Consider the following 19,476-nt stretch of genomic DNA (forward strand, 5'->3'; position numbering starts at 1 on the left):
CCTTTGAATGTGTAGGATGTTTCTGCAGAATTCTGCATGTAGGGTCTCCCATCTGTTATAGCTCTCTCTCTCTCGCTCTCTCTCTCTCTCTCTCTAAGATTCTCTGTAAAATATATGTAATTAGGGCTGCAACTCATGTTTAATTTTCTTATAGAATAATCTGTTGATTATATTGTCTTATATTCTCTATTAATTGACAAATTATTATGCTTCTAAAAAGTAAATAGTAACAATGGCAAGGGACAACAAAGAGGCCAAGAAAGCGAGCCAGAGGGAGCTGAAGAGAGAGCTGAGGAAGGCTAAGGATTGTTATCAGAACAGGATCAAGGCGAAGCTACAGCAGAACAACACCAGAGAAGTATGTGTGTGTGGGGGATGGGGGGCTGAGGACCATCACAGGTATGAACAGGCCAGCAGGAGCAGCAGAGTGGACAAAGGACCGAGCCAATGAATTAAACCAGTTTTTCAACAGATTTAACTCAACAACGCTGGCCGGACCGAGAAGTTCTCAGCCACCTCCATAAGTTCTCAGATGACTCCTACATCGTCGGTTGTATTACAGATGACAGCAAGAAGGAGTACAGAGACCTTATTGAGAGCTTCATTGGATGGTGTGACATAAAACTACCTCTAGCTCAACACAGGAAAAACCAAGGAGCTGGTGGTGGACTTCAGACGCAGCAAGAGGCCCCAAACCCCTGTCGTAATAAGGGGTGAGGGAGTAGAGATGGTGGATACCTACAAGTTCTAAGGGGTGAAACTCCAAAAAACTGAACTGGACAGGCAACACCAAGGCCCTCTGCAGGAAGCAGAGAAAGGACAGAGCTTCCTGAAGAGGTTGAGGTCTATAGCCCAACCGATTCATCGTTTTGCAGATATCATCGTCCGATAAAAGATACTTGCAGATAAATCGGCATCGCTGTTAACAACAGCCGATTCATGACTATTAAAAAAGAAACTGAGAGTTGGATCCTTCCTTCATGTTATGAGTGTTGCGTAGTTTGCCTACTCAGATAATGACTTAAGTAATAATAAAAATAGCTGTCATTATTTCTCCTCTCCTGAAAACATTCATGACCAAACTTGGTAACTCCCTTTTTTCTCTGCCCTCTCCCAGCTCACAGCGGTGTGTTTAATGTAACAGTGAGTGAGTGGTGGAGGCTACGCTGTTGACAAACGTGATTGCTACAACTGTTTGAGAAATAAATCTACAAACTGTCCTCTCATTTTTTCCTAATTCATTACTTCTAAATATTCTTTATCATCACTTACAGCAGCTAATGCTGCACATTGCAAGATTAGCCACAAAACTAGCTAATGCCATGTTTATAAGTGGAGCGCTAACATTAATGAGCAGTTAAACTATAATGTTTAACGTATTCTAAATATATCTGCGAGCTGCTTTTCTGTAGTTACAGTTGACGTGTCAGAAATGATTAAACCAGAGGGAACATGTTAATAAACATGAGCTGAACAAGTATCTAACATGGCTTCCTGCCAAACAAAGTTATCTCGAACCACTTACAACTTTGAAACGTTTGTGCGAAATCTCAAAGTTGCAGGTCCTCGTTGAAGACAGTCACATAGCATTAGATGCATTCAACAGCAGCATTTTCTCTGGGTCACTGTATCATAAGATGGCATGTTTTAGAGCCAGGTGTTGGTTCCTCGTAGCTTTGGATAGAATTAACAGAGTGCTGGTAAAGGCATTAACTAGATGTGAATATGCTACATAGCAGAAAGTAGTCATTGTGGCTGATTATATTTAAGGATATAACTATTGCATGACAAAAAAATATATATATTTTTTCCTATGTTGGAGAGCCCTGTTTATCATTATTACTATAGAAATTACATGAGATCTGATATATATATGTTGGTAATTTTTATAGTTTTATTTCACTGGCCCCCACAATACATACACTATTTACTTTAATGTTCATTAGTAGTAGTACTCAACAATTTAAAACAATTCAGATATATCTTGGTATGCTCTCAACATAACAAATGTTACGGATAATCTTTGTTTATGTTGTGTGTTTCATAAAATAAGGGGGGAAAAAATATCGGCGATATATCAGCATATCGGATTTTAAAATCCTCAAATATCGAAATCGGCATCGGACTTAAAAATTCAAAGCATTTTGTAGGCTCATTTGCACCAAACTGTTTCCTGACAATTCCTGATTATATTTCAGACATTTATCTGGTTGTAAATGGTTATAAATAATTAATAATGATTGTACAGTGTAAACAGTGTGTTAATACTTAGGATACATAGAATGTTAATGTATTGATCGCATATAGTGTGTTTTCAGTGTATATATATATTTATATACGTTGAATGTTACTTATTCTACAATACCGCATCTGTTCTTTTATATTCCTTTGTGCTGCTATGTCAACCGAAATTTCTCCTATGGGGGATTAATAAAATTATATCTTATTTTATCTTATCTTAAATTGTGACCTAGCTTTAACATTTAATCAACAGGTTTAGAGTTCATTGAGTACAGATGTAATACATCATGAAACAACCTACTGGAATGGTACTGCTGCTGTGGCTACTACACTATTTATTCAACAATAAATTGTGTTCCATCGTGAATTTCCAATTCCAATGTATAGCGCTTTGGTTCCAAAACCATATAAAGTCATTAAATCCCAGCAGCTGCCCCAAAATTGATTGACCTACTATAGTCATCAACAACTATATTAACCTCTATGGATAGATGATGTTTAAAATTTTTAGGTCTCTTAAGCCAAACTGCATTGTAGACACGGTAGTGGTTGTAATGGTAGTTATAGTAGACGGCAATGAAGGAGGTGGCTATTTTTGCCCTGAACAAATGGCTTGATTGTCTTGCCTCTAGGTGCGTGAAAGCACTTGATATGTCAGGGGTAATGTTATATAATACTCTCCAAGGGGCCCCATAGTGCTGTGTGTGCCTGTGAGTGTGTGTTGAGGGGTCTTGTTTTACTATATTCATAGTGTCCAAAAACCCTACATTCTACTGTACTTGTGGGGTCCGGCAGTTTGTGGGGACCAAAATGCTGGACCCCACAAGTTTAAATGGCATTTTAATGGTCAAGACTTGGTTATAGGGTTCAGGTTAGAATTAGGTTAAGGGGCTAGGGAATGCATTATGTTAATGACGGGTCACGAATATAGTGCCACAAGGCTGTGTATGTGTATGCAGTTTTCCACCTTTCATGTCTATTAATTGTTTAAGTGTGTTTTTCTGTTTCTGTGTATCAGCCTGCACATATTTGGTATAAATGGGACAGAGAGACTGCGTGTAAGTGAATGTGGTGTGGCCTGAGGTAACATTGTCCTTAATGTTTTATTGGTGTGTCAAATCAATTCATGTTGTATTAACCTTTGATCTAAAGGCTCCTTGCTGTGGTCAGCTGGGTAATTGGTCTGTTATTCATAGTTTTCACGTGACGTCACATTCCAAGGAAAACACTCCCCTGGAGGGCAAAAAAGACGTTATTTTCTGCTGCCCCCCAACCAGGAAGCAAGTAATACACTGTTACTTTGAGTTTGTTACTTTTGTGTTGCCAAAATGCTGGATTGTTGTTGTGCTATCGGATGCACTAATGGACGAGGAGACAAGCCTGAGCTGTGTTAGGTGAGGGATTCCCTGCAAGGTAAACGTAAACATTACCACAGTCGAGTGCTGGCAGGGATCTTGCAGTTTTTAATGGCTGAAATACGGCAGCGGCTGCTGTATATGAATCGCAGGTGCCAAACACTTAACGTTTGTGTCCATATTTATCTTTTTCTTGATTTGAGCAGTGATCCAAATAAAATTAATCGGCTTTTGCGAAAACTATGAATTGCCCTCCAGCCACAGTCTGTATCACCCTCTGGACATCGCTCTCTATCATACACCAAGCATATACATGTAGACACATGTATGGGGGGCGGGGATGATACAGTCTGATATCTGATAAAAGTCAGATACTGGCCCCATATATCAGTCTAGCCATAATCCAGAGATTTCCGACAGAGTAATCGTTGTATTTCGATATTGTCTGACCTTAAGCTCAACAGAGAGTAATGGACGGCTCGCATTCACTCCAGATCACCAAGGTGACTGATACTGACCTCGCATCAGATAGCTTGTTGTTACTGCAGCTGTAATGCGATCTCCTCCCATCTGGATGGACTCCTGCCTTTACATCTGACTGTGAATGTGTGTGTTTATGATGAATGGTCTCCAATGACTTTTCCAGATTCAAGCTAATTTCAACAACTCTGTGAAGTGGAGGACAGAGACAATGCATAATTATATGCATGCAGACTGTCTTTTGTATGCACACACACACACACACACACACACACACACACACACAGGACTTCTTTACCAAAATTTTATTTCTTAAAATCTATATTGACACAGCCAAAATTTACTTTAATATACTGAACACGTGCAAAATTAAGGTAGGCTTAGTGTAGTTTCTGCTACTACCTGCCATTTTTCACTAGAATCCCCAAATGCTAACTAACTGCTAACCCTAACTTTAACCAACCCTAACCAACGGAGGCAACAAGTACTAACCAATCAGAGGCAGTGTTGTCGAAACTTTGGCAGGAAAAAAAATAACACATAGCCTCCGTGTTTGATATGGGCCACATTTAAAAAATAATGTGAATAGTAAATCAAAAAATAGGATCAGCAATAAATTGGTATTGAGCATTAAGGCCTGCAGTGTGCACGTAGTCTTGTTCTGTACAAATTCATGTGTAACAAATAGTAATTATTGTTAAAGAGCAACTTGCACCATTTCTAAATGCAAAGAATGTCCTATCATGACGTTATTTTCTGCTCCCTGGCCATGGGCATCATCAAGTGTTTGTAAAAGGGACACACATCCATATGTGCATGTTTCAGTATCATCTTTGAATTGTCCATGACTCCATGACTATATTTATGTATGGATTATTTTTTGTCTGTGTCTGTGTGTTCATCCCTGACCTGTGTGTGCAGAGCATGTGAAGGAATGTTAATGCCTTCTTCCTTTGTTGTGCGTGCAGACAGCCGAGTGTGACTGTGCATATTCATGAAGCTGCCTTCCTGGAACATGTTAACTTTTACCAAGAAAAGAACATAAATACAAAATAAGAAGGAGAAATTGAAATAAGGCAGAAGTAACAGATGGAGGCAGATGTCAGTGAGCTGTCACACATTCACACATTCATTAATGTTTTGCAACCAAATTTGTTTTTCTATGTTAGTTGCAGTCTGCTAGAAATGTTGGTTCATTCTAAAAAATCTTCACGTGAACAGGTCATGCTGTCCATAAAATTAAATGACACTTAACAAAGAATATAATCAACAGGTTATTCTATAAGAAAATTAAACTTTAGTTCCAGCCCTAATTACATGTATTTTTCAAAGAATCTTGTTTGTTTGTGTCTACAGCTCATTTCTAGAGCGAGAATAGCACAAAGCTGCAGGACTGGAATGTGACCTAGGTTTGGAAGTTCTTGAATATATGAATCTTTTGTAATACCATAAAAGCTCATAACTAGTGTGCAACTTGTCTGCATAATGCAATATATATATATATATATATATATATATATATATATAGCGAGAGAGAGTGAGAATAAATTATAAATTAACAATAAATTAGGAATAATCCTAGGAGGAGGACATAAAGCAAACCAGTCAGTTATCAATGGTTTTGGTGCTTCTACCACGGTTAAGTAGGCTACATAGTTAAATTGTTTATTTTTTTGTCTGTTTTAACTGTGTTTATTATTGATATAAGATTGGGAGTCTGCACATGGTATTTTATTTTGAAAATTGACAAGATTCTCTATGCCGTTTCTGTGTCTGACTTCCTGGTTCATCTGCTTTGTGCTGCTTGATGCGGCTTCCATCAAAAATAGATTGGCTGCCTATTCTCCGCGCAGCTTCTGGGACACTTCTGGGACGTGCTGTGGCACTTCTGGTATGAGCACAAGCATTGACTGGAATGGCTGCGATTACCTTCAGCAGCCACGGCGCACATGTGGTCCGGGGTCAGCCAAATGTTGCATTTAACATGCTTAGGCAGGCTAAACCTTGTTCACTTTTATTTGTATTTATGTTATCTGTATATGTTTTTTCGAATTTATTTATTTAGAAAGAGAAATATTGAAGTTGATTTGTCATCTTAAATATAGCCACTTTTAGGTCTATTGCAGCAAACACTGCAGTGATTATAAAATAATTTGTTTTAAAGAGGTGGTATTATGCTTTTTGGCTTTTTCCCTCTCCCTTATTGAGTTATATACCTTTTTTTGTGAAAAAGCTCAAAGTCCACCCCAAAGGGAGTTCCCACCTCCCACAGAAAACTCTGCTCTGAACTTCTTGAAAACAGCTCGTTTGTAGTCCCGCCGCTTCCCTTTCATCCCTGTGATGACACAGGGATGAAAGCTAAATGAGCCTCATATAACGCTCGCCAAGCGGCTACTCCGACACACCCTCAAAAACATGGGTGGAAAAAGACAACACAAATATACACTATGAACAAAAACAATATACACATATTAACAAATAGTGCAGTGAGCAGAGTGCAAAGGATGCAGGAGTATGGACAGGTACATATACATGCATACATGTCCACATGTACACAGTGCAATGAAGCATAGTGCAAAGGATGCTGGAATAAATAAGTTTAAGTATTTTGTGCGGGAGTAATGACTTTAGGTAGGTGGATTTGGTATACAGCATCTACAATATGACAATATAACAGTATGAACAGCACTCAAATAGAGAATGGTGAATAAATAATAATTGTTAGCCAGTAAACAGGTGGCTGATTAGAGACAGAGTTACTGGGTTATTGCACAAGAATAGTTCCTGATGCCGTGAGTCAGAAATCAGCTGTTCATCAGAGTGATGGCTTGTGGGAAGAAACTGTTCCTAAGTCTGTTGGTTTTGGCATACAGTGCTCTGTAGCGCCTACCAGAGGGGAGAAGCTGGAACAGGTTGTGTCCGGGGTGAGATGGATCTGCAGTGATGTTTCCTGCCTATTTCCTGACTCTGGAAATGAGTCCTGAATGGAGGGCAGGTTGGCACGATGATCTTTTCTGCAGTCCTGACTGTCCGTTGTAGTCTGCTCCTGTCCTTTTTGCTGGCAGATCCAAACCAGACAGTGATGAACGTGCAGAGGACAGACTGGATGATAGCTATGTAAAAGTGCATCAGCAGCTCCTTAGGCAGGTTGAGCTTCTTGAGCTGGCGCAGGAAGTACATCCCCTGTTGGGCCTTCTTGATGATGGTGTCCGTGTTGGGCTCCCACTTCAATTCCTGGGAAATAGAGGATCCCAGAAACATGAAGGATTCCACAGCAGACACAGGGCTGTTGAGTATGGTGATGGGGGGCAGAGTGGGGGGTTCCTCCTGAAGTCCACAATCATCTCCACAGTTTTGAGCGTGTTAAGCTCCAGGTTGTTCTGACCGCACCAGAGAGCCAGCTGATCAACCGGATATCTGTAAGGCTGACACATCACCGTCCCGGATGAGGCCGATGACCGTTGTGTCGTCAGCAAACTTCAGGAGTTTGACAGATGGGTCTCTTGAGGTGCAGTCGTTGGTGTAGAGGGAGAAGAGTAGTGGGGAGAGCACACACCCCTGGGGGGCTCCAGTGCTAATAGTCCGGGTGCTGGATGTGATGTTCCCCAGCCTCACCTGCTGACTCCTGTATATGACACCCTGGGATGACCGGAAATGCTAGTAGCGCTTCCGGTCACTAACTAGCTAGCTAGCTATAGTGATGTTTGTGTTTAAGGAGTTGATAGCCCCCCGAGGCAACTTACCCTAACCTTAGCCATCACAGAAGTTAGTGCCTAAACCAGTATAAGTCAGTAAATATATGCATGTCGACCGGCTAATGTGCTAGCAGGTAGGGTTAGTCTCCTTTGTGTTGTAATGCTATAGCAAACTGCAGCTTATCATAACAAGGCAAAATCGCCGTTTTACATACAATAGCCACGGTTTTTCCGAAGTGTGTATATGTAACGCGTGAGATGAGCTCGGGTTGATGAGAACGATAGCCAGAAGGTGTTTTTGCTGGATGAGGGAGGGTTTCCTCATGTTGCACTTAGAGCTGTATTGCAGAACTTCAAACAGAGAGGACAGAGTCCATTATATTTTTATCGCGTATTCATAAGAGCATCCGTGAGTATGATTTTAACGAAAATGTTTTTTAACGCCACTGTCTGAGATTTAAAAAAAATCAAGTGATGTCTCGACTTTTACGTTACTGTTTTACACATAAGTTTATAAGAGAAGTCTTAAGTGCTTTTACAAAATGCAAAACGTTGATTAACGCCACTCTGTCCAGCCGAGTGGATGCATAACAGGCAGTAGCTGCCGGAGTTTCTTTCTACAGGCGATGTTTCATGTTTCTTATCAGATACTTCAATACAAAATTGTTTGCGGTTATAAGCTTTTTTGCTGGTCTCACAACGTTTAATACCATGTTCTTTGCATCTCTGAGTGTGACATAGCTAGGCCTAATGACAGTACTTACAGCTGTGGAAAGAACGCTTCTCTCCCTCGTTATTCCTTGCTAGCAGCTGACTTTAACAACATTACACCCAGTGTCGCTGACCTGCAGCACGGTCGTGCATGTTATATTAATATGCAAAATGAAACACAAACAAACAGATCCAACTCTGAAATGACAGTATATTATTAAGTCAACAAGAATTTACAAACTATGCCTAATTTACGTTGATTACAGCGGTACAGCAGTCTTCAGACCGGCTACCGAAGCGCTTTTGCCCCCTGGCTGCTCCCCCTTGTAGCGTTCGTAGACAATAACTCTGCAAACACAGCCACAAAGCGTGTGTGTGTCTATATGTTTGTGTCCGTGTGTGTGTGTAGCAGAGGAGCCGCTGAGCCCCGCCCTTGCTAAAATTCTGACATAGAGAGCCGATGAGAAAAGCAGCACCTGTAAATGACACTAAAACATAGTAGCATAGTTTTTCTGTTCATTTGGCCTAAGTGCTGTGGGGAAAAACTTTTATAATGAATAACCCCGATATATAAATTGCATCCATATTTTTGTAAGATTCCAGTGTTTGATACACTTTTATAGTCAAATTCTGTGATTACGTCCATGTAAATGGCTGTATTATTTACATGCAGATCTGGTGGAATCTTAAAGCAAACATTGTCCAGATGTTTGCTTGGGATTTTAGTAGGCAAACATCTGGACAATGTTTGCCTACTAAAATCCCAAGTTGAATGTCTTCCCTTCCATCCCATCCATAAAGACTGTCCTCCATTGCATTTATTGGTCTATTTCATTTTAATTAGTGCATTTTTCTTATTCCCAACATTTCCTAGATGTCAACAATACACTAAATTTACAACATGAAAAAAGATGCTAGCTGAAGATTAAGATACTAGCTTCTGCACTCACAAACCATGTACTGTATTCTTAGTAGACCAGAATGTACAACAGAACAAGGTACACATTAGACAGCAAGCTGACGCTAGCATTTAGCTTAAAGCACCAAGTAGCCTACCAATTACATCCTCTCAAAGCCTCTGACATGGCTATAGACTCTTAGCCATGTTTTTGCAGCTGTACTTGATTGATTGAAACTTGATCTTAATCATAAATTAAGTTAATCTTAAATTAATAAATGAATCATCAATTAGTTTTCCTTGTTTTATACAGTACGTAAAACAAACTCATTATCCCACTTGAATTTACTCCAGCTCTGGCAGTTACAATGTTGCCATGGAAATAGCAGAGTAATATTTTTAGTGATGATCATTGTGTGCTGTCATGCTGATTGATCATGTTCTAAATTAACATAAATAAACACATACGGAGAAAGACGTAAGTATAGAAATTATTAGGCGACAGTAATGGGCAGACAGGCCAACACTCCCACACACACACACCCACACACACACAAACCACAGTCTGGCTAACTGCTATGAGAAGACAAGAGGTTCTGAATGGGAGAGACAGCTGTGGATTCTTTAGGATGAAGGAGGGAGAAAGAGAGATAGGAGACAGAAAGAGTAAGCGAGAAGAAGAGGAAGATAAGTTGGAGAAGGAATGAGTGAATGACAATGAAAGCAATAGGTGGAGAGATAGAGATCCAAAATGACAAAGAAAGAGAGATATGAGGAGGAATGAAATGAGGTGAAGTGTGTCAGAGGGAATTTTCGAGTGGCCTTTTATTGTGGCCAGCCTAAAACACACCTGTGCAATACCCATGCTGTCTGATCAGCCATCTTGATATGCCACACCTGTGAAGTGGATGGATTATCTCGGCAAAGGAGAAGTGCTCACTAACACAGATTTTGACAGATTTGTGAACAATATTTGAGAGAAATAGGCCTTTTGTGTACATAGAGAATGTCTTAGATCTGTGAGTTCAGCTCATGATGAATGGGGGCAAAAACAAAAGTGTTGCGTTTATAATTTTGTTCAGTGTATGTACTTTAGAATGATTTTTTTCATGAACTGTAATAAAGTAGATTGAAATCAACTTAATTAAACTAAAAGAAGGGGAGTGATTAGAGACTAAATGAAAGACTGGGTGTCATGATAAAGTATAGAACCTGAAACATAAACTTAGGTACCGACTCCACAATTATACCTTTTTAATACTTTATTTGATAGGTATTGTCTACAAATACCTTTGCTTTTCCTTTACCAAAACTACCTAAACTTCATTATGAATACAATTAACGAAAGTATGTTTTAAATCAACAAATATCTGATTTAAGAATGACTGAAGAATCAGATCAAGCATTCCATTGTACTTGGTACTTTGTTGTTTGATATTCTGTGTAACACACATGGTTTAGTTGGTATTCTCAAGGGACTGAGGTATGATGAGAGAGCAACAAAGAGAGCTCAAAGAGTAAAGAGCATGTGATCCTAACTGTCAGTACCAGACTATTCATAGAGATCCTGTGTTGCACAAGGCTGATTTAGCAACTCTGTAGATTATTTTGTGAATACACCCTAGTTCCTTCAACTTTTACTCTATTCGAGTATTAATCACTTTTATGCTGATGAACGTGTTTTGTGCTAACTAAACAGGAATTGTTATAAACAACAGTCATCATCAATCAACGTATTTCAGTACAATTACTCAGAATTGTTGCTCTAGTCTAAACTAAACTAACTTATTTATTTTTTAACCTGTCCTGCCCAGCAGCCTGGTATGCAGTGTGAGGAGCTGGAGACAATGTTGTGCAAGACAGATTTTACTTTAACAAGAGAGTTTTAATATACTCCTTTGTCTGTTTTATTATTTATTTAATTATGTATTTATTTGTCACTGGGCCAGACATGTGGGCAGAAATGAGGATTGGGTGTACAGACACCGCAGAGAAAGGACATCTGCAATACCTGAAAGAGAACGGGGATGGGGGTGGGGACGGAGAAAAACAAACAAACAAGCAAAAAAACAACAAAATAAACAAAGAGACAACCAGCAAAACAACAGCAATAATCAGCTGACATAAGAAAACAACTGAGGGAGAATGAAAAGGAGAAACAGTCAAGCGAAATAAATATATGTTATAAATAAATATGTTTAATTAAATAAATAACTTAATGAAAAGCACAAAGAATAGTTCTACCATGGACAACCTAAATTTTGTGTGTGTGTCTATGTGTGTGTGTGTGTGTGTGTGTCTATGTGTGGGTGAATGTGTAGGTGTCTGTGAGTGTGTGTGTATGTGTGCATAAGCCTGTCACAGAATGTAGTTGACAGTGGGACGCCACAACAGCACGGCACCAACCCCAGCAACAGGCAGGCAAGAACCCCAGTAGCAAAGGGCCCAAGACCACATGTCCCGGGGACAGCCATGCCCCGCCCTGAGGGAGAACAGCAGAGAGTTGTGCTGGGGGAGTCCAGGGACTCAAGAACACGTGAGAACCAACAGAGAGCTACTAAGCTTCGGGGAAAAGCCGAAGACAGATATGCAGCTTTTGGACAAATACACACCTGTAGTCGGACTGGATTATGCTCTGACAACTACGCCAGTTACTCGTGAGAGGAGCTTCGAGTAAACTGATTTTATTAAATTAGCTTTTTACTTTAGTTTTTGGTATTACAACGTTGATTTATCTTCACTGGAACTTCACGGCAGCGAACTTCTGTGTACATCCGGTTCTAGAACTCTGTTGGACTAGTACTACAAAACTGGACATTGTTTGGAGAAAAGAAAGTGAGGAAGTTGAACTACCTGGTGAGTTCAGAAAATGTGTCTGTAAATTTATTCCAGCTATCGTTGTACTTTACCGTAAACAAGTTAGCATAGCATAGCCCTGATTGATCCGAACTCCATTCAGAAAATTTTTAGACATTGTTTGGTCTTGCTGACAGACCTGACAAAGCATGAATTCATATGTTTACAGTTTTTTACAACTGCTTACACATGTTTTCAAAACTGTCTCTCCTTTTCAAAACTCTACACATAATTCCGCCAGCTGCTCACACAAAATGCAAAATGCCTCATATCTACTACCATAAACACATCCCAAAATGAAGCACTTGCATCAGATGGCAAACACTTTTTTCATAATAGTACATTTTTGAATATATAATTTACACACTGTTGTTCTAAATCGAAAGCTCTTTTGTCTTTCATAAGCTTCTGTGTACATTTCCATAAAATGTTCTAGAGTGAAAGAAATCTGCTGAGAAGTATACTGTAAACACCAATGCAATGTTGAAACAGATTTACATTTTCAGTAACACTGAAAACTTAACATTATTATGTGATGGTGTTTTGATACATATCGATTCTGAATATTTTAAACGGTTTTAATACTCATTTTCCACAGTATCGATCCTGAAAATGTGCTTCTCTTCTCTCCCTCCAACAGCGTATTGACACACACACCGCTGCAGCATCACTCACAGTGACTGCAGAGTTTCAGTTGATAGAAAAATATGTTGACGGAAGGTCAGAAGTGAATTAACTGATGCTGTTCTGCTTAACACACAGTACTAATAACTTTATTTACTAAGATAAGTTGATTAGATAATTTAGTAAGTAACTTCAGTAATTCAATCAATGTTGTGTAATTTTTCAATCAATTTTTCAATTTTGGTATCTAAAATGGTATGGAATTTTGATATTTTTCATGGTATTGTACCGAAGTTAGAAATTCCAGTATCGTGACAACACTATTATGTAATAGTTTGATATTCTGAGAAACAGATTCTCTTTCTTGCTGAGAGTTAGCGGAGACTAGAACATCTGAAGGTCTGTCCAAAGGTCAAAAGAGTAAAGCAAAGTAGTTTGAGTTTAAAGAGACGGACTTTGTCTTGACCAGGCACAGTGATTTCCTGGGGTTTCATCGGGTTACTTGTCAACCTCATGGTGACAACAACAAGACTCAGGAAGTCAGTGCCCGGTCAAGAAATAGTCCAAGTTGTTGTTACACTCTTTTTGTAGAGCTTAAACAATATGAGATATAACGTGTCAATTAGTTACCTTTAGAGGTGCTGGTAGGCAATTTATTTAACAGCTAGCTTTTTCCTCCTATTTTCAGTCTTTATGCTAGGCTAAACCAACCATCTTCTGGCTGTAGCTTCATATTTAGCATACAGACACAAGAGTGGTAACAATCTTCTCATGTCATATGTTCCAAAATTATGTGCTATTCCTTTAATAGTGTGTAAAAAATAAATTAAATTACATTACAACGGCAATGTTCTTGGCATCTCTGTTTTACAAGTTGTTTCACTCACAAACTGAATGCCTTAAGTTCCTCAAAGTATATCAAAGTTATACACTCTTGGTTCAAATTTACTCAAATAATACAAGATTTGTTCAGCCCTATTAAGTTTCACAAACAATTGAAAGAGATGAAACACTATTTAACTGGATTGTCAATAGTTTACTTAGTAGTTTTCCATGTTCCTGTAATGGGTGTGTTTGTGAGAGATTGTGTGTTCAGTACATTAGTGTGTTGCCTTCTGGGCGACTGGTAGACATTAATCTGAGTTGTTAATGGATGTCCCAGCTTGAGAGGAATGGGAACAGTGATTTGGAGTTTGTGTGAATGTGTGTAAGGTGGGGGCGAGGGATGTCAGAGAAACCATGACTGTTTTAGGTTGAATGTCTGAGCATGTATTCCAGTGGGGCACTTTACTGCCATAGGGCTCAAGGGCACTGTGGCAGCAGCGTCACAACAACAGCAGAGGGAGGAGAGGGGAGGAAATGGAAGTCTAAACTCAGCTCTTAAACAGGAAGCCACCCTGGTTCTCTTATTGTTGTGTTTTTATAGACTCAACTTCCTGTCAGCCTGACCTCCCCCATTACCATGGTTACAATCCCTATTGTTTATGGGATGGATTGTAAAGAACCTGCACTGACAAGAGCTAACATACATCATCAATTTGTGGTAAAAGAGAAGTTGAAATCATGTTGTTGTCATTCATTTTTGGCTTATATTTTTCTTGCTCTGCACATTTAGAGTTTGAGTTTTATTTAAACTACATTGTCTCTTAAGTTTGCATTCATTCTGTCTTAAATTGTATTGTAGGCAACATTTAAAACAAGTATAAACTCTTTAAAAAGCCTTATCTGTATGGAGTCTGCAGATACCCTCAAAAATGCCCATTTGGTCTCACACAAGGTGCTTGTACTGTGTGAATGAAATGATGAAATCAAGAGTTTAAGCAGCATCAACAAATAGAGACAAAGCTAGAGAGAGGAAAAGAAAGAGAAGGAGTTAAAGAAAAGAGGATGTGGCCGACAGTAAAAAATGACTGACTGAAGGGGAGTGTAGCTCTCTGTCTAATTATAGATCCTGCTGTGAGCTGGCTGAAGCAGAAGTGCTGCTGGGGTTTCCACAAAGCCAGATATTTACAAGACAAACACGGGTATGTGTCTTATTTATTGCTTACGAGATGTGTCTGCATATACCTGCGCAATTTCTTGTTTCTGTGGACATTTAAATTTTGTGAATATAAAGTAAAACCTGTTGTATCAAAATCTGATAATCAAATCACATAAGTCCAACGTGGAGTTGAGGGCGTGGGGGGTGGGGGTAGAAAGAGAGATAGATTTTGTTTGTTAATTAAATTATTCTTCTCTATCTCACTCATTATGTGATACTCTTCTTTTGCTGCTTTTGCTACAACACTTGCTTTAACAGCAGCAACACCATACAAGAAATGTTCTGTGTGTGAGTGTGAGTGAGTGAGTGAGTGAGAGAGAGACTGCTGACCTAACAGACAGCAGGCCTATATGTTTATTGAAACTCAGTGAGGAGTTAGGAACTGGACCATGCTGCATTATGCATGAACCTTCCTCTGTTACTGTACATACATACACACACGCGCACACACGAATACACTCACAAATGCACATATACCCATGATGTGCAAATCCATGCTTACATCTCTACACCTATCATACTACATACTTATCCTTTCCCTCACGTATGTTGTTAGTTGTGATTTCCATACAGACAATGACCTGAAATACGTTCAGTTCTTTAATGTAAATAAGAACACTGATTGATTGATTGCAGGAGGCCTCTGGCATTGGCCTATGTGTTACTGTGTCTTGTTTCAGGGGAATCACTGGTCATAAAGTCATTTGAAAGGTTGTTCAAAGGGGAACTGTTGGAGCTAGGATGGGATTAGAGGATGCCTCAATCACATTACCCAACTTCCTGTACAGACATCTAGAAAGTCCTGGCACACATGCCAGGCATTTATTTTTGGATTTTGCATTCAATACTATCCAGCCACATCTTTTGGCCAGGAAATTGCTTATTCATTTTAATCTTGATGTTGACTTTGTGGGCTAGATTTTTTAAGTTGTAGGTCTCAGAGGGTGAGAGTAAATGGCTTTTTATCAGATCTTCTCAAGATGGCACCGCTCAGGGGAGCGGTGGTATTTTGGTGTGCTCTGTTTGTTTTGTTTATGTTTGTTAACTTCGCATTCTGCTGTGATACCCGGAGCCCTTTCACCAGAGAAGAACTCATAAACATAAGGGGAACAACACAAGCGGAGTTAAAAATTTTTTTACTCTCCCCGCGAGTTTGCTAGCTACTTTCTGCTCGGTGTTTACATTCCAACGCAGGCCAACGTTTACAACGCACTGCGCACGCTGGCCGACCAGATTCTGTGGGTAGAGCGGACATTCCCGGACTCCTTAGTTATTCTTCTATGTGACTTTAACAAAGGAAACCTCAGGAGTTCCGGGATGCAGCCAAGCAGTGTGAACGTGTGTTAATGAGCTCTTGGTGGTAGGCCCAGGCTACTGCTTTTATCCTGCTTTATTTGTCCACAACCTCTAGATGCTAGCAAAAGACTGAAACAGTTGTTACATGTTTGCATGGCAAGCTACAATTTGACATAAAAACCGAAGTAAAACCGCACTTCCGACCTCAACTTGCTCACAAGCTGCTCCGAGAGCAAACATGGCAAAGGGGCAAAAAGAAGCAGATGCGTCCCTCAATAAACTCCTGGAGGCCATTCAGGAAACTAAAGAGGTACTGACCAAACATACTGACAAGAAAACGGCCGACATTCAAACTACAAAAATAGAATCCACGCTGTAGGAACAAGCACAGGAGATGGAGGCATGTGTGGGCGCAAACGAGGACTACATAAAAGACACGCGACCATGTTGACGAGATGGAGAAACTCATAGCTCCTCTCAAAGACAAAACTGATTATTTGGAAAATCGCAGCAGAAGATCAAATATTAGAATACTGAACGTACAAGAAAGATCAGAAGGCTGTAATATGGTGGGTTTTCTGGAGCGGTTCATACCACAACTACTGGGTGAAGACGACTTTACATCACCCGTTACTTTTGAGAGGGCACACCGCCTTGGAAAAATCTCTGAGAGACTGTGGACAATCCTTGCCAAATTCCTGAACTTCAGAGACAAAGGCTACGTTCAGACTGCAGGCCTTAATGCTCAATTCCGATTTTTTTCCCAGATCCGATTTTTTTTGTTTGACAGTTCACATTATAGTTTAAATGTGGCCCACATCAGACTCCAGTGTGAACTGTAGTGAAAGTGACCTTAAAGTGACCCGCATGCGCAGAAGAATAACATGATGTCACACGCTGTTACAGGCTACAGAAGTAAACAAGGAGCAGCATAGCTCCGGTTAGCACGCGGGGGACTCCCGTTTTTCATTGTCCTCTCACAGGTCACATTTCTTCCGAATTATGACAATTGTTCACAACTTTCTGTTCTTTTCTTTGCGGTTTCTGGCGCTGGAACTCTACTGCCCCACAACTCACTCCGTCTCTCTCTCTCTCTCTCTCTCTCTCACTCTCTCCACACTGTGCCCGCTTGGACACGTAGCATGCACGTAAAGGGTAATTTATACTTCTGCATCGAATCGACGGCGTAGGCTACGGGGCTACTCAGAGGCTACGCCGTCGCCTGATGTGCACCTCCTCAAAAATGTAACTACACGTCGAGTTGACGTGGACCGTAAGCACTGTGATTGGTCGGCTAGGTAGCCTCGCAATGCCTCCGAGCCGACCGGAAGTACCCAGCGCTTTGAAGTAACTTTTACAGCCAAAACGGCGGCTGTAACACAGTGAATCAATATATTTGACCGTCGCAACCCGAGCGAAATGACTCGTTTCGCTATCAGAATGTGATCCATTCGCTCGGTAACATTTCAAAAGGCTACACCAGCCGCACGTATACAATTTTACACCCATTTACGTTAGCGAAGGGCTAAACCGGAAGTTAGCCTGCTCGGCCGGCAAGAGTCAACACAGTGGACGCTGCAGCGCTACTGCCGACTAGTGTTTGGGGGTGTAATTGCAGAATGACAGACACACCTACGCACAAGTATAAATGCACGTAGACCCTACGCAGGAGTATAAATGGGCCTTAACTCAGAAGAGAGCCCCGGTCCGGTGAATTTTAGGTATAAGAAAAGGAATTTGTGAGCAGATGATAGCGAGGTAGAGAAGGAAGAGAGCCACATGTTTAATTATGGCTTTTTGTGGAGCTTTTTTATTCAGCGCGGCTCCGTCTGCAGCAGAACAGTGGCTCTACATTGACGTCAAAGTCACATCAAATGCGAACTGAGTGTCCAGACTGAGGTCGCATTTAAAAAGATCCGATCTGTATCGGATTTGGACCACATATGGAAGTGGCCCAATTCCGAACTGGAAAAGATCAGATTCCATGTGACTTGGCCTGTTCACACTGTCATAAAAATATCAGATCTGAGTCACAAATGGGCAAGAAAATCGGATTTGGGTCACATTGGCCTGCAGTCTGAATGTAAGCCAAAGAGAAAGTCATCTGGCTCGCCAGAAGCAAAGCAGAGATAACATATGAGAACAAGCAGATATCATTTTATCCAGACTACAGCGCAAGAGAGACGGTTTCTTGGGCGTGAAGAGGATGGATAGGCTCTGCTTTACCCTGCACAGCTTCGCATCAGGCACGAGGGAGCACTCAAGTTTTTCTCTAGTCCAGCAGAAGCACAAAGGTTCCTGAAAGACCTAAGTGAGTAGCCTAAAAATAACAAGTGAAAGTTAATAAAATAGTTAACTAAATAGTCACCTGAAATGGTAGGCTAATACAAATAAGGTCCCAAAAAGAGAGAGGGGGAGACTCTGATCATGCAATGTCACACTTATTTTGTTTCTTTCAATGTTAACTTGGACTGATTGGTGGTGTGACTGTTGACCCAGTGCTGCATTCCCCATAAATATCAGTCTATGGCTGAGCACTTATGGCTGCAGACTTTTTGTTAGATGATTTAGTAATGTAGTCTGATATTGTATTCTGTACATCAATGGTAAAATGGGATTACATTCATATTTGACCATGCCTTTTGCCTTCACTTATCGAGCTCTCATCCAAACCTCCTTAATACTATAGTTAAAATGTTCCTGTATACTGTTTGTGGCCAACTATTTTTCAGCACTTGCCAGGCCACCATTGCTACTTAAGAAAGTTACCTACCTAATGTTGTTTTGTTATTGGGGTTTTAATCAGCAGGTTTTTAGTTTATCTTTCTGTGGACTTTGCATGGTCTCTTATTGAAGTTTTTGCATACACAAAGTCGATATCAACACCACCTTCTGTTCTAGGTTGAATCTTACCACTACGGTTTCACTACTTTTAAACTGCAAGCAGGAACTCCTCCAGACACCTACGAAGATGTCTTATGTGATATGGGCCTATATCCTGCTGGGAGATTCACTTATTGAACTAATATTATGGGCCAATTGACATGCATTTAATAGAATGTTAGAGGGGTCAATTCTCCAATTAAAAGGAAAAAAAAAACTTACATATTTAAAGAGACATAATGTAGATATAGCCTTTATTCAAGAGAGTCATCTGACTGATTCTGAGCATTTGAAACTACGTAGAGACTGGGTTGGTACTGTCCTCTGTTCCTTCTTTTCTTCAAAAGCAAGAGGAGTAGTTTTACTTATTAATAAGAAAGTGAATTTTAAATTAAA

At 40.1% G+C, this 19,476-nt stretch overlaps 1 protein-coding gene across 5 annotated transcripts in view; it reads left to right on the top strand.

Moving 5' to 3' along the window:
• Nucleotides 1–19,476, top strand: part of hdac7a (histone deacetylase 7a) — a 116,250-nt gene that overhangs the window by 19,741 nt on the left and 77,033 nt on the right. Inside the window, exon 1 of one of the 5 annotated variants that reach the window (XM_038723400.1) lies at nt 14,838–14,884. The exons of the other annotated variants lie outside the window; for them this stretch is intronic. The gene's annotated coding sequence lies outside the window, so the exon portion shown is untranslated. Of the gene's footprint in view, nt 1–14,837; nt 14,885–19,476 lie in introns of those variants that run through there. 5 annotated transcript variants of the gene reach the window in all.

This window comes from Micropterus salmoides, unplaced genomic scaffold, assembly GCF_014851395.1.
Source record: "Micropterus salmoides isolate LMB-PRFRI ecotype aquatic unplaced genomic scaffold, ASM1485139v1 Ms_hic_scaffold_16, whole genome shotgun sequence".
Lineage (NCBI taxonomy): Eukaryota > Metazoa > Chordata > Actinopteri > Centrarchiformes > Centrarchidae > Micropterus > Micropterus salmoides.